The 24,197-nt window shown below is 39.8% G+C and overlaps 1 protein-coding gene across 8 annotated transcripts in view; it reads right to left on the bottom strand.

The window, feature by feature from the left end:
- NTRK2 (neurotrophic receptor tyrosine kinase 2) overlaps positions 1–24,197 on the bottom strand; it is a 204,810-nt gene that overhangs the window by 67,084 nt on the left and 113,529 nt on the right. The window lies entirely within an intron of this gene.

The following is a 24,197-nucleotide window of genomic DNA, read 5'->3' as shown; positions in this document are numbered from 1 at the left end:
GTCACAGTTTTTCTAGTCTGCTCTTCTAGACAGAATTTTAAAGAGAAAAGAAAGAGTCAGAAAATAACATAATCATCTACAGATCACTTCCAAAATTTATTGGCTACTTTTTCCAAAATCTTCCCACATACGGGATCACAAAACTGTAGAGACTGGGAGGGAGCTCTGGAGATCATCTAGTCTAATCCACCTCCTGAAGCAGGCTCCCTACAGCAAATTGCACAGAAAAATGTCTAGGTGAGTTTTGAATATCTCCAGAGAGGAAAACTCCACAACCTCTCTGGTCAGCTTGCTCCAGTGCTCTCTCACCCTCACAGTAAAGTTTTTCCCCATGTTTGTATGCAACTATCTATTTTCCAGTTTATACCTGTTGCCCTTTGTTCTGTGGTTGTACGCCACTGAAAAGAGCCTGGCCCACTTGTTAAGATCCCCCATCAGTCTTTTCTTCTGCAGGTTGAACGGTTTCAGATCTTTCAGCTTTTCTTCATAAGAAAGATGCTCCAGGCCTCTAATTATATTTGTGACCCTCCTTCTCTACAAGTTCCCTGTCTTTCTTGAACTGGGGAGCCCAGAACTACCTCACTAGTGGATCACCTGCCTTGCCCAGATGGTCATGCTTTTTTTAATGCACCTCAGGATGCCACTGATCTTGGCCACAGGGGCACACTGCTGACTCATGGCCAACCTGTTGTCCACCAGGACACTGAGGTCCTTCTTTGCAGAGCTGCTTTCCAGTAGGTCAGCCCCTTACCTGTGCTGGTGCATATGATTATTTCCCCCTAGGTGTAGGACTCTGCACTTGCTCTTGCTGAACCTCTATAATGCCCTGCTCTCCAGGTTCTCCAGGTCTTGCTGAAGGGCCTTCTGGTGTGTTAGCCCCTCCAGCTTTGTATCATCAGCAAACTTGCTGAGGGTGCACTCTGTACCTTTATCCAGCTCACTGATGAAGATGTCGAACAAGACCATAGCCACTGACACTTTAGGAGAACTGCTAACTACAGGCCTCCAACTAGACTCTGTTCTGCTGATATAATCCTCCGAGTTTTGTCAGTAAGGTAGTTCTCAGTCCGCCTCAGCAGTCCATTCATCTATCCCACATTTCCTAAGCTTACCTACAAATATGATATGCGAAACCTTGTGGAAGTCAAGGTATACAGCATCCACCTCTCTCCCTTCATCTACCCACCCAGTTGTGACACCATAGAAGGCTACCAAATCAATGAAGTATAATTTCTCCTTGGTGAATTCAAGTTGAATACTTGATCTTCTCTTCTACTTGCTTGGAGATGATATTCCAAATAAGCTGTTACGTCACTTTCCCAGGGACAGAGATGAGTCTGACTGGCCTGTAGTTTTCCAAGCCTTCCTACTTGTCCTTTCTGAAGACTTGAGTGACACTGGCTTTACTCCAGTCCTCAGGCACCTTTCCTAAGCTCCATGATCACCTTTCAAAGATGATTAAGAGCAGCTTGGCAATCATTTCTGCCATCTCCTTCAGTACTCATGGATGATTCCCATGGTGGCCCACGAATTTGTATGCATCAAATTTGCCTAGACAGTCTCTGGCCAGATCTTCCTCAGCCAAAAGGAAGTCCTCCCTTCCCCAGAATCTTTTATTTCCAGGGTCTGGGATTCCTGAGAGGCAGTCTTAGCAGTAAGTACTGAAGCAAAGCAGGCATTCAGTAACTCTGTCCTCTCAGTATCCTCTGTTACCAGGGCACCCACCTCATTCAGCATGAGGTCTACATTTTCACTAGTCTTCCTTTTGCTATTGACATACAGAAGCCTTTCTTGTTCTCCTTGACCTTCCTCATCAGATTTAATTCCAATTGGGCTTAGTCTTCCTTGTTGCAACCCTACATGCTTTGACAATTTTCCTGTATTCTTCCCAAACGGCCAGAGCCCTTTTCTACATAAAAATCACTATTAACTTAAAGGCAAGTGTGTTGTTTTCATTGCTGCTTTCGTCACATTTGTTCTTCCCTTTTAACATTTTCTTCTTTATGAGAATGGTAATTCAGCCACACATTCTAAAAATACAACAGGCTCTACCTGAAAAAATAACCATACTGATTTGCATTTTTCCTTCCAGAGAAACTACAGAGAGGCAACACTGTTTACTTCTGAAACCTCAACAGACACATGTAAACGGAAAGGTATTTAGGTATTTGTCATGAGGGCTTCAGCAAACAACTTCAAGACACTTCTTCTGAGTGAATCCCTTCATCACTGTTTTCCCAACCTACAAAATAAGACCAAAAGTGCTTACCTAGCTGCCTCATAATATTTTCTTCTGAAGATGAATTTCTTTCTATTTGGGTAGTGTCACAAAGATAGAAAGTGTGTGTGTTTTACACTGGTGTTTTGAAAACAATGTTAGAAACTCCTAACAGCTGTCTTATTTTAAAATCTAAAGAAGAATGCAATAAATACTTTCTTTTATTTTTACAGACATCTGATTCTGACCTCCTTAAAGTTTAAGTGCATTAAAACACACTCAAAAATAAAAGCAACTAGAATGAAAAAAAATACATTCAGAAAAATGATTTTACAGCTGCTCTGTTTCCCTTCCGCTGTCTTCAGTGTCACCTTGTAAACCATGAAACCAACTCTGCTCTCACTCACAAAATGTGAACTGGGAAACTCAGTGCATCATTCTAGATCAAAAGTCACAAAGAGAAACTACTGAAGAAAGCAATTAAGAAATCCAGAGCACCCTCTAATTAAAACAAAACAAACAAACAAACACAATGATGACAACACAAATGGAAGAATATATGTGATGTCTGCTACTCTTCTGACTGCCCTAATTTTTTTTCTTACTCCAGTCTGCATGTTGTTAGTCATTAAAGTACTATTCCACATAAAAATAAACGGGCCTTCAGGGATTAACATACCACAAACAACACTTAAAAACTACTTGCTCTTGATTTCTTTCCACACCTTCATAAGTGTAAACCAATTAAGTTTTCTGAACAAGAGCTACTGGAATGATTTTACTTCATATTGTGCCAAACATTCATCAGAAATGCCAGTTGTGTAAGTTGAGGAAAATGGTAAGCTGTATCTTAATGAGGTCTATTCTAGCTTAGCATCCAAACCACACCACTGAGAAAAATCTCTACTTAAATTCATAGTATTTTAAAAAGTCTTTTTGCTTATAATTAAACCAGTTATAAGTTAGTTACAGCAGCTATAGTGGTTAGAGAACTTTCATTACCCCTGCTGCTGCACAGAGTATGATGTTTTCACATATTAAGCATGCTAAAAGCCATAGCTATGAACAGCTGTAATGACATTTGCTCCAGTAAGCAGTTTTTAGCTCAAGCCCAGGTCTACAGGAGTTTCACACAACTTCCCCAAATCAGTGACAGGCTTGCCACTGCCATCAAGGGGAATACGTAGCATGAAGTTTCACAGAAAGGAAGTACATTTTACTCAGGAATACAGTTTTTCTAATCAAACAAGCAGTAAATGTGTATGAAAATAGAGCACATGCATAACAGATGTGCTGCACAATGCAGCTTCCACCTGGTAATCTGTGTTTGCAGATACAGTGGAGAGGAGGATCATGGAGTTTACCTTTTCCCGTGAGAAGCACAAGCCTGAACTGCTCATGGGCTTGAAAAGGGACACAAGGGAGGAAACTAAGTATGGGTAGGGTGACGTATAAATTCCGGAAAGAAAGGGAAGATGGCTGAACTGCTCCAGCTCAACAGAAGGGGAAACTCCAGACCTCAGCTGATTAGTAGGGCTAATTAGATTTCTTCCTGTTTTTGCACTTAAGCATTTTAGGCCCTGTTAATTCAGATTTGTTCATCTTGAACAGCCTGTTACAGCTGCTATGGAACAAGCCAAACATCTGCCCTTCAAAGACTTCCCTTTGAGATTTCATACAACATTCTGATTAAATGCTGTTCCTAATACAGCAGAAATTTGGCTGTATTCAAACCAATGCCACAGCCACTAGTTTCTGCACAATGATTCTTTTCTGTTACATTACACAATCTCATTTTGGGTCTGCTTAGAAAAAAACAGTAATTTTTGCTGGCTTATTTATCACTATTTCTTAGTGACTCAGCTTTATTTTAATGTCACATATTACACAGCTGCTACCCTGTTGGAAATATTTCTGCATCCTATTTGGTTAGTGACCCTACAGTTTCAAAAGCTTGTGATCTCATGGAAGTTTGTAGATGTAGTTCCCTCACCCTCCTCAGCTATTGCATGGTAGTGCATGCCAGAACACAGGCTCTGGCACAGACCTTGGAGATGGATGTGGAAAGGTTACACAATTTTGCAATAAATCCTTTATGATCAAGCAGCACCAGTTAAAGCAATCACTATCCTGGCCAAAGAAATAAGTAAGCAAAAGAAAAACGAAACAAAACAAAAACACAAATCTTCGCTTTTCTGATGTCCTGTTGCATCAAAGCACAGGTTGCAACAAGCAGAGAAAGTGTAATGTGCTTCAACGTCTTTGTCAGTTGCTATGGTACAGTTTCTTATGGAAAATTCCTTGTTCTGCGTGATGTTTTTCCTGCCTCATTTGGGATGGCAGAACCGTTCCTTGTGTCACCTGAGAAACCGGGCTGTCAGTTTCCACCTATTGGTGAGAAAGAAACTCATCAACAGCAGAACTCAATGGAAAATTCCTTGGGTAGACTTGTCTGCACTGGAGGCCAACAACACACTAGAGAGGAGGACAGATGGATCAGGAACTGAGGAACCATACAACCATGCAGGAGATCTGACTTCCTCTCCAGGGCTGGTCACAGATTTCCTGCATAAGCAGGGGCAAGGCATTAAATCTCTAGAATTTAATGAACATAGCCCAGGCTTATAATCTGCCCACAGAATAACCGCCGTGCTCCAGGGTATGGAAGCCTCAGCCCAAAAGCTCTTCAGGCAGGGATTATCTGCGGAATCCCACAGCACTTTGAACAGAGAGGTGTTGTTTGGGTCTTGGGGCTCTAAAATAATGAACATGAATAATAACAAATAATTGTGTTGTTCTCTGCTCTTATGGAAAAAATATCAACATAGGCAAGGTGGGAAACTCCAGCATTGCGGAATAGTCAAACAAGAAAAAAACATTCAGCTATTAGAGGAGATGTGCAGTCTGCTTACTGCATGTACTACACAAAAGAAAATTGCCAGAAACAGAGTATAAAAACAATACTATAGCATCACGCTGGTGATACAAAGCAATAGGGTTTATGGGCTTTTCAAAAGGGGAATGTCTTTTATAGATTAGTTGGAAGTAATCAGATTTTAATGTGATATTTTTCCTGCTGGAATTTTTTTCCTTCCAATTGAAAAATAATTAAATTTCAATACTTTTGATTCATGACAAAACCACAGCATGGTTAAAAAAACGGCATTAACATTTTAATGCGGTTGGATACCTGCTATACTCTAAAATGCCAAAATTCCCTTGAGGTCCCTATGGAGATGAGAAGAGCTTTTGACCTCTTCGAGGAAATGGATTTTTAAAATAATAAATGCATAAGTGCTTGAAAAGAATCTCCTTCACTAACTTCTATCATGAGAATGAAAAGCATTCAAGATGTAACAATGCAATTGCACTCTATGGGACAAATTTTCTGTTAGTGCCAATATTTAAGGCTCCATTGACTTCAGTGGAGTTTCACCCATTGTTCCATAATGCTTTGGATAGTTGGACATCTCTTTCAGTAACACACAGCCATCTTCCACTTTTGGAGTCCCTCTCTCCCAGATGATTTAGACAAGAAAATTAATGGAAAGAAGTGTAGGAATGAAGGAAAACATAACTAATATCAATTGCATACAAGGAAAGACATGCAGAATTTTGATTTTGATAGCATAAAGCCAAATAAAAAATGTGACTGAAAAGCACTAATGATATAAAAGATTTTGCAGAAAGAGAATACTTTAAGTTATCATTGTGGCTTTCTAAAATTTTGACGTTCAACGTTCAAAATTGAAAAAAATCTTTCTCCATAAAAGACGATCCAAAAAAGCTTACAAATAATTTTGAAATGTTTGCCAAGTTATTTTTTTCATTTAAACAAAGCAAATTATTTCAATTTTATTAATGATGGGCAGCTTTCTCCTTTCAGTGTTTCAGCTTGAAAAAAAAAAATGAAGTAAGTGTTCTCATCTTAAACTTAGATTCTGATTTTAAAGCAGAAAGTAATTTTAAAATGCTGAAATCTCTTTGGGAGATTTTTTTCACATAGGAGGAAAATTCTGCTTTTAACATAACATTTTAACTGTACATTTTAAATCCCAGCTATTACCTTGCTTCAGTATGGAAAATTTTAGCAGGAGGAGTTATACCAAGGATATAATGATCCTATAAATGTTGGGTTATTCTGATGGTATGATGTAGAAAAGGCACTAGGATCTTTCCCCTCCGACTTTACATTACGGTGGAGGAACCATTCAATCTATCATCTGTATGCCATTCTCATACTGAAGTCTATGCAGGATGCCAGCACATCAACATGTAACTCAACTAGACATTTTTTTTATCATTCTTATCTAGAGGCTACCAACTTTCTCTCCTAGAAAACTTATCTAGTAAAAGTCATGGGCAAGTGGAAACTGCATGGAGAACAGAAATCAAAACTAAGCCTTAAGAAAAGCAAAGTTAGGAGCAAGTTCTAATGAAGTTAGAAGATTTTAAACCAGAACCCAAGAGTTGAATATGGTTGACTTCTGATAAACTTTACATCCCGACCTAAATGCTATGAGTTAAAAGTAATTAGTCAGAAAATCTCTGTAAGACTGAAGAAAATGATAATTGTTAAAGAAAATCTCAGCAAATTAATTCCTGTGGTACTGCAAATACTTGTCAATGTACAAATACTTCAGAAAAGAAGAAGTTTTATGTACAGCAGTCAATTTTGTGCTAGAATCCTTCATCTGGATTATATGGACAACCTCCTCATTAGTGAGGTTGGTGGTTTTACATTACCACTTCTAGCATAAAATTTGCAAACCTTCTCCTTTGGTTTTCAGCAACCAATGAAAGTCATGCTAGCTTTTAAATATACAGATCATTTGATAGTCACAAGTACTGCTGCTACACTTATTTTTCAACACCGTAATAATTTTTCCCAACAGCAGGAATAGTAGCAGTAGGTTGAGGGGCAGGAAGGGAGGGAATCAAGGATAGAAGTAACCAATGACACAGAAGAGCTTTCTGTTCTTCAGCTGTCTCATTTCTCTATTGATCCTTTCATGCTCCCTAGAGATTAGAGACATTTTATAATTGGGATCATAATTAAATGCTGTCAGGGATTCAAGAGGACTTCCCCCCTGAACATCTATAAATGCGATAAATATCAGTTTAAAATCTATGAAACTAAATCAACAGTTAAAGCTGCAGATACAAGGCCCTGCCATGCTGATCTCCACTTCTCCTGAATGAGACCAGAGCTGAACCTCTGCAGGAGTACCCAGCATGATGTTCAATTACTTTGCTGTCATGATGAAATGCAAGAAAGAGAAAAAGCTTGAAGAACAAACCTGCCTAGTGCAATTAACAAGATCCTTAACCAAACGCAACTGCTTTTAATAAATTAGGTAATATATCAAGAGCCCAAATCCTTTTGTTCCCTGAATCCAAATCCTGTAGTCATGCTGCCAAGGAGGGCAAAATCTACCTAGTGACTTTAATTGCTTGCACTTTGGAACAGTGCAGCTGAAAAGGTCTGCCTTAATTGTAGCATATCACCAACAGGCCTACTCTTTTGTCCTTCTTATCTTTTATTTCCTTTTCCTTATTCCACCCTTTCCTTCCTTCTCTTTGTCTCAAAGAAGAAGATTTGTACACATCATTGTCTCACAGAGTGCCTCTTCTTACTAAAGCAGTTTCTGGCTATTGCGAGTTGTAGACTTTTATACTTTCTCTGCAGTTTCCTTATTGTCTGAGCATGAATTATTTGCTTCATCTTTGTGATGTTGGTCCAGTTTTGTCCAGAATAAATGAGTTTTATTAGTAATTATGTCTAAGAGTTTATATTTATGATTAAAACTGCCATGAGCAGAAGAGTGGTCGCCCATAACATGCACGTTGACATTTTCTCCATGACTGCAACATGAGTTATATTTGCTGCAGCAAAGCCTGGGCTCATACAACGAATTCTATGCCTATGGAGCAGCTGTCTGTTAAACGTAACAAGTAAAATGTTATACAGTTTATAATACACTTCCTTTGTTCTGTAATCTTGCTGGTAAGAGTATGATGTTAAGAGATTGAATATATTTATATTCTTTACATTTTTCAATTTATGAGTATGATGTACATTTTAAAAGTCTTTACACTATATTTTCCTGACAGTTTGCTCCATCATGTTTCATTGGGTTGCAAAGGAGGGGAGGAGAGTTCATCATTTCCTATGAATTAAGCCATATTTTGTGGATTGTATCAAGAACTGGCTGTGATTTTATTTTCAGTAATTATAAGGATTGCACAACTTAAAGAGCAGTGCACATCAAGAACTTCAATAATTCAAGTGTATCAGAATGCAGAACTGCTTAGCTTACACAATAATGAACAGTTCTTTAATTTTTTAAAAAGCAACAAGCCAAAATCTAACTCCAAATAAGCTTGTCAGAGACAAGGATGTTTTCTGCAGATTTGGTTAGATAAAGCCTGTTGCATTACAGAATCTGAGATTAAAGAAAACTGTGCTCATTGGTTTTGATTCAGATGTACTCTAATAGGCTTTGATCCCTGGCTTTCTTAGCCTGATTACCCAGAGAGCAAATCTGCCATGCAAAGATTCAAGTTCAGCTTGGCACTGACACAGCTTCTGAGAATCTGCCTGCATAAAGAAGAGCAGGGAATGGGGGACAATTTGTGACTCACAGCCACAGAGAATTTAAACCAGAGTTTGTAAATTAGCATTCTCTTTTCTTATTATAAAGCCTGAAGATGTAGATAAGACCCAAGATTGTTATCTTTTCTTAGAGTGCATTTCCATTAAAATAATTGCCTCTTTTTCTTTAAAATGAAAACTCCCAGCATCAAGATATGTTTCTACAAGCATCTCTGTTCTTATCATTTCCCTGAATTTCTCTTGTCTTTCTGAGAGGGCCATCCGAGAAAGACATCTGAGAAAGACTTCAGTAAGTAAGATATGAGAAATTCAGGGAACTATTTTGACACAATTTCTGCAGTCTGCTGAAGTACTCTTTTACCACAGGGCATAAGCTAGTCTCTCAGCTATCCAAATGTCTCTCAGCACAGCCTTTGGCTGCAGTCATGGAAGAATCCAAGTTCTGAGAAGACAATCTTAAGATGGTTTACCTAACATACGCTGTGGATTTTAACACATATGTCTGTATACAATACACCCATAGAGAAAGATCAGATAGAGCACAACAAAATGTTTCTCAGATTGCATGGAATGACTGATCTGATGAGACCAGGAATTCACCATGGGTGGGTTCAGACATTTATATATGACAAAAAATAAATACTGTATGCTCAGGCACAGTCTGAGTCATAGAATCACAGAATGGCTTGTGCTGGAAAGACTTTAAAGACCATCCAGTTCCAATCCCCTGCAGTGGGTAGCGTAGCCACTGATCAGGTCAGGCTGCCAAGGACTCCATCCAGCCTGGCCTTAATGATACCAGGCATGGACAGAACAAATAAAATTCAAAGTTTTCTCTGTACTTTTTCAATTATTAAGGAAAATACATGGTGCTTTCTTGTGTTTTTTTGTTGTTTGCTTTTTTTTTCATAGAAAGTGCTGTACATATGTGTATGTTTACTGTAAACAAACCCTAGCAGCAAATTTAAGACAGAAAAGAATACCGTGTGCTTTGTTCTCTCTTGAAACCATCCAATCTTGCAGACAAGAAAATTTACCAGAATGTTTATTTCACAAAAACTCTCATACGAATAATATTTTTTTCATTAGTGTACCACAGACTTGTTTCATGATGTTGAGGCCAGACATCAAACACACAGGGCTACAAAGACTCCCACTGATTTCAGTGGCAAATCTATTCTGGATTGGGCCTTTAGAAGAAAGCTATCACTGCAAAGAAAAGCTAAAACTTCTTTCTTTCTCAGCATTTCTGAAAGACATCCTTTCTTTTGCACTGTCTTTACTTTTCAGCATGGTGCTATGTCAGGGTTCTCTAAAATGCTGCCATCAAGAGGCAAAAGAATTGTAGCCTTAAAATGCAATGCGACATTGTGACAAAAGTGCAAAACCACAGCTCAAACAATTCCAGTAAGGAAACATGCCAAATTAGAATGTGTAATGCAAAAGGTTTTCATGAGTTGCAGTAGAACCACGTTGTAGCAAGATAAAGATTCTTGGGAACTACTGGATTCAGATCAACTTTCAGAAGAGTTCCCTATACTTGCAAGGAAAGCAAAGCCTTCCTCTTCAGAAGCAAAAGCTAATAGAAAAAATAAATACTTCCTTCAAACAGGTGTGCATGAATTTGAGGTTTTCACACTGGGTATCTACATCACACCTCCAAGATGAGGAATATGATTTACTGTGTCTGAAGCCGTACCTCAAAGAAAAAGAAGACCTACTGTCTCCTTCCAGCACAAGGTACAAGCCTCCACAACCTCCCTGGGCAGCCTGTTCCAGTGCTCCGTCATCCTCACCATGAAGAAGTTCTTACACATATTTGTGCGAAACTTCCTATGCTGCAGCTTATGTCCGTTTCCCCTCGTCCTGTCTCCACGTACCACTGAAAAGAGACTGGCCTCACCACTATGGCCGCCACAACTCAGATATTGAAAGACCTGGATCAGGTACCCTCTCAGTCTTCTTTTCTCAAGGCTAAACAGACCCAGTTCACTTAGCCTTTCTTCATAGGGGAGATGCTCCAGGCCCTTCACCATCTTTGTGGCCCTCCGCTGGACTCTTTCCAAGAGATCCCTGTCTGGGGAGCCCAGAACTGGACACAGTACTCTAGATGAGGCCTTACCAGAGCAGAGTGGAGGGGGAGGATCACCTCCCTCGACCTGCTGGACACGCTCTTCTTAATGCACCCCAGAATGCCATTGGCCTTTTTGGCCACGAGGGCACATTGCTGGCTCATGGCCAACGTGTCGTCCACCAGGATGCCCAGGTCCCTCTCTGCAGAGCTCCTCTCCAGAAGCTCATCCCCCAGCCTGTACTGGTGCATGCAATTATTCCTCCCTAGGTGTAAGACCCTACACTTGCTTTTGTTGAACCTCATCCGGTTTCTTACTGCCCAGCTCTCCAGCCTGTCCAGGTCTCTCTGAATGGCAGCACAGCCTTCAGGCGTGTCAGCCAATCCTCCCAACTTCGTATCATCAGCAAACTTGCTGAGGGTGGCCACTATGCCCTCATCAAGGTCATTGATGAAGATGTTGAACAAGACCGGACCCAGCACAGACCCCTGGGGGACACCACTGGTTACAGGTCTCCAGCCAGACTCTGCCAACGACGACCCTCTGCGCTCTGCCAGTCAGCCAGTTCTCAACCCACCTCACTGTCCACTCGTCTATCCCACACTTCCTCAGCTTTGTAATAAGGATGTCGTGGGAGACAGTATCAAATGCCTTTCTAAAATCAAGGTAGATTACATCTACCGCTCTTCCCCCATCCACCCAGCATGTGACAGCATCCCATTTGTAAATTAGAGGATGAAAAACCGAGCCCATAAGTTCTTGCCTGGCTCTTTACCACCCAAGAAGGAGTTCTTCAAGCTTTCCCACACAGTGCTGGTCAATGAATTTCTGTCTGGAGGCAATCCTATTGCTATTTAACAGCCGCTTGAGTGGAGACTGCAAATACTGCAAAGCAGTTGCTTTTCTATGAGAATAAAACAGGGACAAGACAAATCACGTTCTCCTGCACAAGCAGTCAGAACATATCAGTCACTTATTGTTCTTTCTTTGCCAAAAGCTGAAACTGAGGTTCTTTTATTTCTTTTCCATTTGTTTCTTTCTTCTTCCCTTCCTCTCTGCTTTGTGTGGGACACCTTCCCTCAATGGGTATTGTTTTCAGCTCTTTCTTTCTTTCTTTCTTTCTTTCTTTCTTTCTTTCTTTCTTTCTTTCTTTCTTTCTTTCTTTCTTTCTTTTTTTAGGCAGCTATAGGCCTTCAAGCTGTGGGCAACTAAAAAATGAGAGCACATCCTTGAAAGTCAGACTAAGAAACCAAATCTAAACAAATCCTAAGCAACACTCAGAAATGCAAGAAGCTGTGTGGGGATGGTTTAATTGCTGAAAGATTCTAACAGGCATCTTAACTGGTAAAAGTACTTGTAATGGCTGTTCAAAATCATGTCAAATCTGCATTAGAAGTTAGATTTGGCTTCTCACTATCCAAACTTGGGCACAAATAGCTGCTAGAAAAAAAAAACATTCCATTTTTCTCTCCAGGGAAACAAAGCAAGGTGGGAGGAAAGAGGAGAGGATGGAAGTGCCTTCATGAAGACAGCTTCCTACCTCCTTAACTCTGAGTCCAAAACTCTGTTCAAAGGATCCTCTTGGAGATGGAGAGTCTTTTCCTATACCGTGACATATAAAATCATTGTCATTCTATTAAATAGAGTTTCAACAAACATATTTCAAAAGCATTTAGGTATCTAAAGGAGAAGCAATCATTTATGGAATTGTCCAAAGCTGTTCAAGGGCTATTCAGAAAAGGAGTTAGTTGTTGAACTGAATATTTAGCACCTGAATACCTTTGAGATTTTCCTTTCATATGCCAAACTGACATTTGAGAATGGAACTTCAATTACCATAATGCATAAATTAAAAATAAATAAATAAATGAAAAACAACAAGCAATCTCTAGAGAGATCATTGGTTTCATAAAGATACACTTCAATTTAGAGAAATAGTCAATAATTGATGCATTCATACCACACTTTCTTTTCTAAATACAAACAATACCCCTGTGCAATATGTTTTTCATTTAAATATTTCTGTTTAATTGCTCCCAAAAGCTAATGGGTAAGTTGCTAGCTAGAGGTACAGCATAACTTCTCATCAACAGTGCTTCAGCAATTTCAGACCTTATTGCAGGGTCTTGACTTCAGTCATTTGACACTATTTCCCCCTGTGGGGACCTTATACTTCAATCACAGTGATTCCCTAGCAATCTGCAAATAATAGTCTTCAATTATTACAGGAATTGATGGGCTAGAGATAAGACCGAGTAGTAAGTGTTCACCTCATACCAGATCTGTATGCCTCATGCCTTAATCGATGTACTGGCCTTTGAAGAGTGATAACCTGTCCTCTGTGGAATGTCCTGCTCAACCACCTCATCAAGTGCTAAGAAATTCATACCAACCCTCACAGTCTGGGAACTTCTGTGCTTACAGACTCCTGTCTCTCCTTGCATCCTTCAGTCATAGCCCAGTGAGTCTGCACTTTTGGGAGAGAGAACAGCTGCGCCCAAGAGGCCTTTGCTTCTGTTCAACAAATCCAAATAAAGCTAGTTTACAGGAGAATGTGAAAGGGATGACTCAAAAAGATGACCACAAAGATATGCTTTAGCAGTTAATGATGGAAACATGTTGCTGGACTTCAGATGTGTCAAAAAACCTGAGCTCAGGCATTCTACTATATAGAACATATGTCCGAACTAAGTCAATTATATTAACATCTCTCGGTGAGAAAGAAAATCAAAACAAAACAGCCTTATCATTTTCTCTGAGTACTGTTTGGAAAAGTAAGGAGCCTGCTGAAAGATTAAATGAACAACTTAATGCTGAAAGACTGATTTGAAGAACATTACAGAATATTCCAGAGTGTTACTGACTGCATTACTTTCATCTCTGACAGCACTTAAAAAGGCTGCTACATTTCCTTTGCTTCTGACCCATCCTGTGCTCACAACGCATGTGCATGCAGTAAAGCCTGAGACAATGAGAAGTTCCCCAGCAAACCCCTGTGAAAATGAAGCCAAACATACTCAGATCTTACAAACTTTGATGTTGTTTTTTTTTTAGCAAAATCAGTCAAACTGCACAGAGCTCAGACTAAGATAGTCTGGGAAATTAGACACCCCAGAGTAGTTAGAGAGCCCTTCTCTTTGTAGGGGGAAATTGGGCAGAGGTAGGAGCATAGGCTTTCCACTTTCCAGCTGCATGGATCCCCCCTCTAAAAGAATATTCTGGGGAAAGCACTTCTATTGCTGAATCTAATAACCCTGATGAAGAAAAGGGGGAGACAGAGAAGGTGAGCCAGCACACCCTCATGCATGCACAGAAATATGTAAATAAGGGAGCACATGCATATTCAGAGAAGGCAGCAGACCTTTCAGCAGATCTAGTATGTACAAAAGATTAATCTGTGGGTGCTTTTGTGCTCAGGGCTAACTGCATGTTACACATTCACATTTTTTAATAATGATGCAACTGCCTGGTGATGAAACTTGAGAAAATAAAAGTAGAATTTATGATATTATTTTGGCTATAAAGTTATTTGATTTAGTTCTGATTTTTTCTTACTTCAGTATTCATTAAACCTATTATCTAGAAATATTTATATATTTGTATTTCTTATTTTATTGTATTTATTCTGATTGTATTCTTATTTACATTAGCTGGCTTCTCTTGCATCTGTATTTCTTATTTAGCCAAAGCTCTCACTGACACAAAGAATAAATCAAAGACCTAATCCTGTTCCCATGCGCAAGTTCATGATAAACAGGTTTTCACAATTTATTATGGTTTTCCCATTCACCTTAATTATAAGTACTACCCATTTAAGTTCTATCATGTTACTTCTCATTAAAATTCTATATATATATGCAGGTTTTTATATATAAAAACAATGTTCCTAGAACTTACTATGCAGCACAGAGTCTGAAAGGCGTAATTTAATCATTACAACATAAACAGAGCTATTTGTCATCTACGTATAACTGATTTAACTACATGTTTTGGTGCCAAAACAGTGTATGAATTTCTGATACAACTGTACTGTCAAATGACAATCTTAAGGTAGTGAAGCTACTGAGATTACACCTACTAAAAAAGTTTTTTTCATCTCGACCAATAAATTAATTGCAAAGAATGTTTATGCAAGTGTTGAATTGCATTTCAGTTTCCATAGGGTTCCTAAGTAGGCATTTCACATGAAGCTTGCAATAGAGCTTGATGCTGAAAGTGCCTTTAAGCACTCTGCTATGCTTAACTGAAGTTAGCCAGGCAAATGAGAGTGCATGCCTCATGCACTCGTTTCATTTTCTCTCTTTGAATACATTGAGTTGAAATGTATTCAGCAGCATGCTCTTGCAGCTCAGAAGGCTAATGCTATACTGGGCTCCATCAGAAGAAGGGTGGCCAGCAGGGAGAGGGAGGTGATTGTCCCTCTCTATTCTGCCCTCCTGAAGCCCCATATGGAGTACCCCAGGTCTGGAGCCCCCAGGACAAGAAAGACAGGGAGCTGTTGGAGAGGGTCCAGAGGAGGGCCATGAAGATGATCAGGGGACTGGAGCACCTTCCCTGCAAAGACAGGCTGAGGGAGCTGTGCTTGTTCAGCCTGGAGAAGAGAAGGCTGCAAGGAGACCTCATTGCAGCCTTCCAGTATTTAAAAGGAGATTATAAAAAGGAAAAGAATTGACTTCTTATTTGGGTAGATAGTGATAGGACAAGGGGGAATGGTTTTAAGCTAAGGAAGGAAACATTTAGATTGGATGTCAGGGCAAAGTTCTTTACAGAGAAAGTGGTGAGATGCTGGAACAGGCTGCCCAGAGAGGCTGTGGGTACTCTGTCCCTGGAGGTATTCAAGACCATGTTGTATGAGGTCCTGGGCAACCTGGTCTAGTACCAGATCTGGAGGTTGGTGGCCCTACCTATGGCAGAGAGGTTAGAATTTGATGACCCTTGAGGTCCCTTCTAATCCAAGCCATTCTATGAGTCTATGATTCTTTAGATTTCAGTTTCTCAGATCTTCTCATAACATCTGCTGTAGCCAGAAATGTGTTTATTGCACTGTATTTCCAGGTAATAAAATACACTATTCATTTACAGATCAAAGTTCACGCTGCTATTCCTGTAGTTGCATTTCCAGAGCAGGACTCCCAGTGGAAATTGGAGTTTCTGAAAATGTAACTGCTTGCCTTTTTTACAAGATATAAATGGATTTCATGGACAGATCAAAACAGCAAAACAAGTAACTTCTGGGGACAAAAATGACTCTGTATTTTCACCTCAACATGAAATGAAGAAGTAGTACTTTTCTTACAATGCTGAATTTTTAAAGAGGTGAACATCCACACTGTGTGAGTTAAAGGCTTTGGAAAAATGTTTTCTATTTGCTTAAAAGAGAGAAGAGAAAATATGTTTGCTGAGACTCAGAATTGTGTTAGAAAGCCTAGTTTCTCACAACTTTACTTATTCCCTGTTACATTTCATTTGTTGGGCATAGGAACTATATGACAAAACTATTCGAAAAAATAGGCTCCAGCGAGATCTCATTGTGGTCTTCCAATACTTGAAGGAAGCATATAAACAGGAGGAGGAATGGCTTTTTTCAAGGGTGTAGGACAAGGGGGAATGATTTCAAACAGTGACAGAGGAGGTTTAGGTTAGATATTAGGCGGAAGTTTTTCACATAGAGGGTGGTAATGCACTGGAACAGGTTGCCTAGGGAGGTTGTGGATGCCCCATCCCTGGAGGCTGCATGTGGCTCTGGGCAGCCTGGTCTAGTGGCTGGCAGTCCTGTACATAGCAGGGGGGTTGAAATTAGATGAGCATTGTGGTCCTTTTCAACCCAGGCCATTCTATGAATCTATATGATATAGAATTATATAGAATTTATAGAATTTTATATATATATATATATTTATATAAATACATATATATATATTTGTATTTATATTTATATTTATATACGAAAATATGTGAGAATCAAAGTGCTAAGGTTTGGGGGACAAATCTACTGCCAGCTTAAGAAAAGTCAAATATAACTAATAAATACACCACCCCTGTATGCAGATAACATCTCTGACATATGCATCTCATGGTGAATATTAGCAAAGATACAAAATTTAGATGGTGTCTGCAATTAGGGATTAAAACATAAAATCACACTATGTAAATTTTCAGTCAAACCAAGAAAATATATCTTCATATATTTTTATGTCTTTATCTAGACAATATCTCTCATACATTTATCTAGCCAAGAAAATACCTTTAGAGCAAGGCACACAATGGGATTAGGACAAGCAGTAAATATATATATTCCTCCTCTCAGTCTCAATCTTATTCACAGTTTTTTTGGCACATAAGGCTCCTCAGCTTTCAGCATCTAAAGATTATGATCTTTGTGAAATAAGTGCCCTTGAAAACCTCCCATCCATTGAACCCGACTGCCAATGAACGTCAAGTTGGGCAAGTTCAGTCTGGGTAGCGAGGTGTTTCCTCTCAGTATGGATTACATGAAGATTGATTGGTTTTTCTCCTCTGCGCTCTGACTGCTGAGGTCAGACTGTTCTTTATAGGAAAACGAGCTGCTTATAAATTTTCAGCTCTCTGAATTTTGGGAGTTGACGGAAAATCCCCAAGCTTACAGCTTAGCTGGCTAAGAAACCACAACAGCCTTTCTTTTGCAGTCACTGAGATGTAAAAGCCTTTCAAAAGAGATGAAAATGCTGACATTCTTTCTCTTGGGAGACCCTTCTTGTGTACAGGGACAGAACCTATTTTTCACCCTGTAATACACATCAAAAAATGACCCCTCTAATGCTGTAAGGCTGTAAGATTACAGATACAACTTGGAACATGCTGCATTTGTTACATGGGAGACAAAGTCAGAGATTTTGCAATACAGGCAGTTAGCTCACTTTGTGTTTTTTGTGGGTTTTTTTTTTTTTTTTTGTTGTTGTTTTGTTTTGTTTTGTTTTAAAAGATGAGCAGTAGACAGAAATAAAAAACTCGCTGTTCTGAGTAAGATACAGGTCAGATCCCTGCAGCGCACTGGCTCCCTCCTGGGTGAGCTGTCCCTTTGCTGGCAGCTTTCCAGTCACCAGATTCTCATGCTCTGCTCTGCAGTGACAGGCCACACACTGAGACAGACGTGACAGGGCCACACCACCATAGCAGGAACTTGCGCTGCACAGCTCCTGAGGCAAGGAGACCTGAGAAACACACTTCAAGTGACCAAACCCTCCTTTTGTTGAACCTGCCCTGGAAACAGCCAGTTCTTCTTTCAGATCAAATGGCTAGTGATCCAAGGACTGGGCAGAAGGTTGTCAGTTGACGCCAAAATGAAGGGAAACCAGCCTTGCTGCAGAGGCATGGATGACCCTTGAAAAGGACTGGGAAGTAAAGTGCATCCTTCCACTGAGTTCCTGGGAGAGGCCATGCAGCTCTGTGAGGCCAGAGTTTGCCAAGGCTGAGCCATGGCCATGACCCCTGGCTGGCAGGGACAGGCAGCTCTGCACCACACTGTGCTCCTACCATGCTCCACGCTACTCCATCGTGAAAGGAGCTTGGAAAGAATCACAACGTCATGAATGACACAAACAAAGGGAACACAAATCCAGATCTCTTTCCCAGGCTTCTGGGGTCTGCCTCACACTCTCAAGTTCTTCACAACTTTTCCCCTTTAAAATTAAAGTTGAAATCATGAGCAGATTCAAAAAATTGTGGATTTGAAGTGAAAAGTCCAATACTGTAGAAGTCATGGTAAACTGACAAGAATAACACTATTTCTTTTCACACATAAAAATTATGCAAGAAGGTGGTGGACTGGAGAACAGAACTTCTGTTACTTGCCTAACAGGGATAACCAGAGCCCGTATCTGTATACCTTAGAAGAAATCTATACTCACAGAGTACAGCAAGTTAAAAAAGACTGAAATCACCTGGGACGTAAATGAAAATGCCTGAGAGTAAATTAACAATTTAAATGCCTAGAAGGTCAACTGGAAGGGCAATAATTATTCATATTGGGCATGTGAGCTGTGTCTCATCTACCAACTGAAATGATTCACATGCATTTTTTCCATGTATGTTCACTAGAACCTGAACTAAGACACACAGCAGGCAAAAACATTAAAATTGTAGAAGCCACTGAGCTAAGTACAATAATTGTTCCTACTTTTCAGTGGCGTCTGCATAACCCACTACTTTTTCAACATAGTATTGTAATAATGGGCCTGCTGTCTGAGTGCTAATAGAAGTCCATGTGATGCACAAACATTATAGTGCGTAAGCAAAACCCTACATTTTTATAAAACTAATAAAAGTAAATTTGAAGATTGTACTATTCTTTTTTATCCAGTGAACACAACTAAAGGGAACACTCGCACTCTGGTACTTGAAGGAACGCCCAAGTCTGCACAAATTTAGACCAAATGTTAAGACTACCTGATGAATACACACTCATTTCCCACTTGAAAGTCACAGCCCACACCACATCATCTAAAACACATAGGCTGTAGGTATGGCCACTCATCTTGCCACTAAACCACATACTAACTAGACTGTTATTTTCCATTATTGATAACATCTTAAAGGATATACTGAAGTGAGTTGAAAGCATGGATTCACTGGAAGTGCAAACTGACATTACTGCAGTTGGCATTCATTCACCCTCAGGGACCTGAAATCTAGAGCTTACAAAGCTCTTCATGAAAAGGCAAAGTTCTGCCTTCCTCTCAGCTGCACCAAGTGGCCATTGTATTTCTTGGCATGGGGGTGCAGGATGGCTCATACTGGAGTGAGATTCAGAGAACAATTTGACTCTTCAAATCCCAAAACCATCTGCAAGGAAATTCTTATCCAGCGTCTGCGCTCAAAATCCGAACATGGGCATATCCCCTGACATCTTTCATGTGCCCTCTTCTTAGGTTTTGCTTTTCACATTAATGTCCAGCTCAGCAATGTTATCTGCTGACTGCATTTCCATCATTAAGCACTGAAATGTAATAGTAATGGGCTGATACATTCTAAGACCTATGCTGCAAGCTAAGTGATGAGTGAAAAATGTCCATAGCTGTTCATGGGGAAAACAGCTTGGTTCCTTTCAGCCTGTTTCAGCAGATTTGGCAAATTCAGCTGATAACTTTAGCAACCACAGTGTCAATGCAGGGATGTAAAAAACTAATTTTTGACATATTATGGTATTAATGAAGAGACCAGTTAACTTAGGTGCTGTGACATCTCGAAGGATTAGCAAAGCCAACCTTCTAGCAATGGTTAGTCACCATGCCTACAAGATATTAGATCATCTACTTGATTTCAGGGGAGACAGTTTGTCTCAAAGTTTGCCATCCATGCAGGATTTCTGCATCTGGCAGTAATATTTAAGTACAAATTTATGGCTTGATTTTCAGCAGCAGCTACTGATCTCTATTGGTAATTCCCAAGCAAAAAGTTTCCAGGCTAACATTAATATAACATAGTGTGGTTAACAGCGAATTAAGTGCAAAGAGCATTTCACTATCTCCAAGTGGTAGACTTTCTCACACATCTAAAATAAGAGTTGTCACTGTTAGCCAAGTACTGACAAAATGAATGAATCTTTTGATTTCTCATAGAAGGAAACAGAGAAGTCTGGTACATGTCTGAAACATGCACCACAGACTGTAACTTTCCAAGACAAAAAGGTTCATGATACTGATGTGGCAGATGAGCTGCCCTAGCCAGCAGCAAATAATGGTCCACAGCAGAGGAAGGAAGAACCTGAAGTGCTGGGATGGGCTGGCAGATAGACAAGTGCCCAAGAAACATAAGTGCATTTGCTGCCAAGGCAAAAATAGTGGGCAGTTGGAGTTAGAAGTATCAAATACTTCTAGTTAGAAGATGAAAGGTAATTTTCAATTGTTAAGTCAATTAAAAGTTCATATGAGCATTTGGGCTGAAACCAGGGACAGAAATTCTGCCCTAAGTGATGAGTGTAACCCAGACCCTGAAGTCACTGGAGCCTTGGTCTTCATGAATGTGCATTTCCCACGTCGAAGGCTGTCCCACAGGAGAAGGGAAATGCTACAATTTGTAATCTGAGATTGATTCTTTAGGAGACAACACTTTTTATCTTTAGTCACTCAGTCAGTAAAGTACCAATACAGTGAAAGTGTCAGAATTTCAAATTAAATTTACTGCTGTCAATTTTTAAATTTTCTTTTAACCATGCACATTTTGAATACTATGTGTTAGAGCATGGTAAAATTTACTTGAAATGGTTATCTTTACAGAAGTCAAGATAGTTATTAAGTTGGTAATGAAACTCCAATTGCTAAACACAGCAGATATACCCCTTCAGCTTCTGTGAGAACCACAACTCGATCTGCATACAGTTTCACCTAGCTCAAAGTTCCACCCCTTTCTGCAGACCAGCATTCACTAAATTCATTTCCAGAAGGACTGTCAGTGATTGCTGTCTTTAATGCTAGAGGACAATGGAACTTAGATGAGATAGGAAATAACTATAAATTTTAATTATCTTGCTGCAAATGGAAAACCAGATGATATCTGGTTACTGCAAACAGGAAAAAGGTATGAGAGCTACTTAGCTTATAAATACCAGATATATACATCAGGAGGAGGCTGACAGGTTAGGAAAAGACAAATGCAGCTCTGTACTAACAAGGGAGTGAGAGAGATAGAAATAGAGTATGTGAAATCGTTCACAGAAGGGCTATTTTTCTATCAGATAATTTGTATTTCCCTTTGTATCAGACAGATTATAGAATCACAAAATGGTTGAGGGGCTGAGATTGGTAGGGCCTTCTGAATCCATCAGCTCCAGCCCCTGCCCAAGCAGGGACAGCCAGAGCAGGATGCCCAGAATCACATCCAGACAGTTGTCGAAGATCTCTAAAGAGGATCCACAACATCTGGACAGCTTGTGCCAGTGCTCTGTCATTCTCATAGCACTGAAGTGCTGCCTGGTGTTCAGAGGAAACCTCCTGTGTTTCAGTTTGTGCTTGTTGCCTCTTGTCCTAATACTAGACCCCACCAAAAAAAGCCTGGCTCTGTTCTCTGCACTGTTGCATCAGGCGTTTGTACACTTGGACCAAAGATCCTCCTGAGAATGCTCTTCTCCAGGCTGAACAGTCCTCACTTTCTCAGCTTCTCCTCACAGGAGAGGTGCTCCAGGTCCTTCAGTATCTTGGTGGCCCTGCATTGTTCTCTTTCCAGTATGTCTATGTCTCTCCTGTGGAGAGTTCCCAGATCTGGACACAGTGCTCCAGGTATGATCTCACCAGTGCTGAGTAGGGGTAAAGATCACACCCTTAGACAGCTGGTCCAATGTGATATGGGATCACACAAGCAGCATCAAAAAAAATATCATGGAGTCAAAGCAAAACTGATCTGCACAACAGATTTGAAGCTCTCTGATAAACAGGGTTAAAATGTGTTTGTGTGTGATGCATTCAAGTGTGTACAAGCACGCTCATGTGTGTTCAGGTCTGTGATGTGCTCACAAATGCATGTGTGTAGAATGCACATGTGTGTTCAAGTATGTTCAGATGTGCAGTGTTTAAATGTGCATTCACATGTGTCAGGCATGTATGTGTTCACAGATATGTGTTCACACATGTTCGCACATGTGTTCATGTGTGGTGTCTGAACATGTCCACACACAATGTCCACACAAGTTCAGATGTGTGGTATGTACATGCATGTTCATATGTGTTCAGGTGTGTGGCATGAGCATATGTATTCACACGTGTCTGGCTTGGTTTGTACACAGTCACAGTTTTCCTGATTTTCTTTGCTACAATAAAACCAAAAGTCTAGGACCACCATGGCAGTGTGGCAAAATGCAGAGCATCAGCCCCATGTATTTCCCCAGAGCACCATAGAAAAGCCTTCAGCCATATCCTGCAAACATTTACACACAAGCTGAACTTCATGTACTGTGATTAATTTCCCTGGCACCATGTGGGTTTCATTGCAGCACACAAAACCAAACATAGACGTATATACTTTTAGGATGCATCTGTACTTAATGTGCAGCTTACTAAATGTGTGTGATGCATTCAAGTGTGTACAAGCACACTCATGTGTGTTCAGGTCTCTGGGGTGCTCACGAATGCATGTGTGTAGAATGTACATGTGTGTTCAAGTATGTTCAGATGTGATACATCTGTGTTTTTGTACAGTTTTTGTGTATTTTTCTCCAGAATAGCATGTATGTTGCTTCAACATTAATGTTGAAAGTGAAATACTCCACAGTCACTAATATTTATTTAAACAATTATAATGCCATCTAATGCAGCTGGGAACGGAGGTACAGTAGTCTCATATTTAGAAGCATAGCCTTTTATATAACATTAGAGAGCTCTAGTGGGCATGTTGCCCATTTCTAATTCTCTAGTGGCTTCTATTTTTTACAGGAATTAATGTCCTAATCACAATGCATCTTTATAACATTTTCCTTTTGCTGATCAAGTATCAGCAAATCAGTGATTATTTAATACATCCTCCTACATATACTAGGCTATTCAAATATCCTCTGGTACAAGAGATAATGGGGCACTTCTAATCATAAAATAGTGTCACATATGTAAAAATCACAGTGAAGCAGAACATCGGAAATGTATAATAAAAGCAGAAAAATCCCTTCTCGTGAATGGCAGAAGCATTTTTGTTTGGATTATTCTTAGTGCACCAATCATGATGTGGATGAGTATCAACATTTGGAAGGTAAGTAGGTAGTCCAGTATCAGACTTTACAACCTTAGATGTAATGCACATACATATGCATGCACACACCCATGCACAGGTTAAGGAAGATTGCTATTACAGCATTTAAACTTTGCAAAGTTGGAAACAAAGGTTGATGACCTTCGCTTATGACCTTATGACCTAGACAGGCAAGCCCTAAACAACAACTCATGCTTTGAAGGAGTATCATTCCAGGTTGGACAAAGATGGGTGCTAGTACCCTTTAGTTTCACACCCAATGCTCATAAGCTGCAGAAGGAATCTCTGGAGTGAATTCTCAGAGAGACATATTGGACTTCCAGGGAAACTATGTACACTCCCACCAAAAGAACAAACAAACAAACAAACAAAAACAACAATCACAATAACAAAAAACAGAGGCAAAAAGATGGCTGAAACACTTAAAGACCTAAATGTACTGATGAAAAATATTAAATATTACAGCTGCTATTAATCACAATATCTAGGTATTTTTTCAGTTTTCTCACTGCTAATAGCTAGTTCAAAAACCAATTTAAATGTCCAATTCTACTGATTGTCATAGGTTTGAAGAGCAGTA

This window comes from Meleagris gallopavo, chromosome Z, assembly GCF_905368555.1.
Source record: "Meleagris gallopavo chromosome Z, MGAL_WU_HG_1.1, whole genome shotgun sequence".
Lineage (NCBI taxonomy): Eukaryota > Metazoa > Chordata > Aves > Galliformes > Phasianidae > Meleagris > Meleagris gallopavo.
This window is presented reverse-complemented; position numbering and strand designations above follow the sequence as displayed.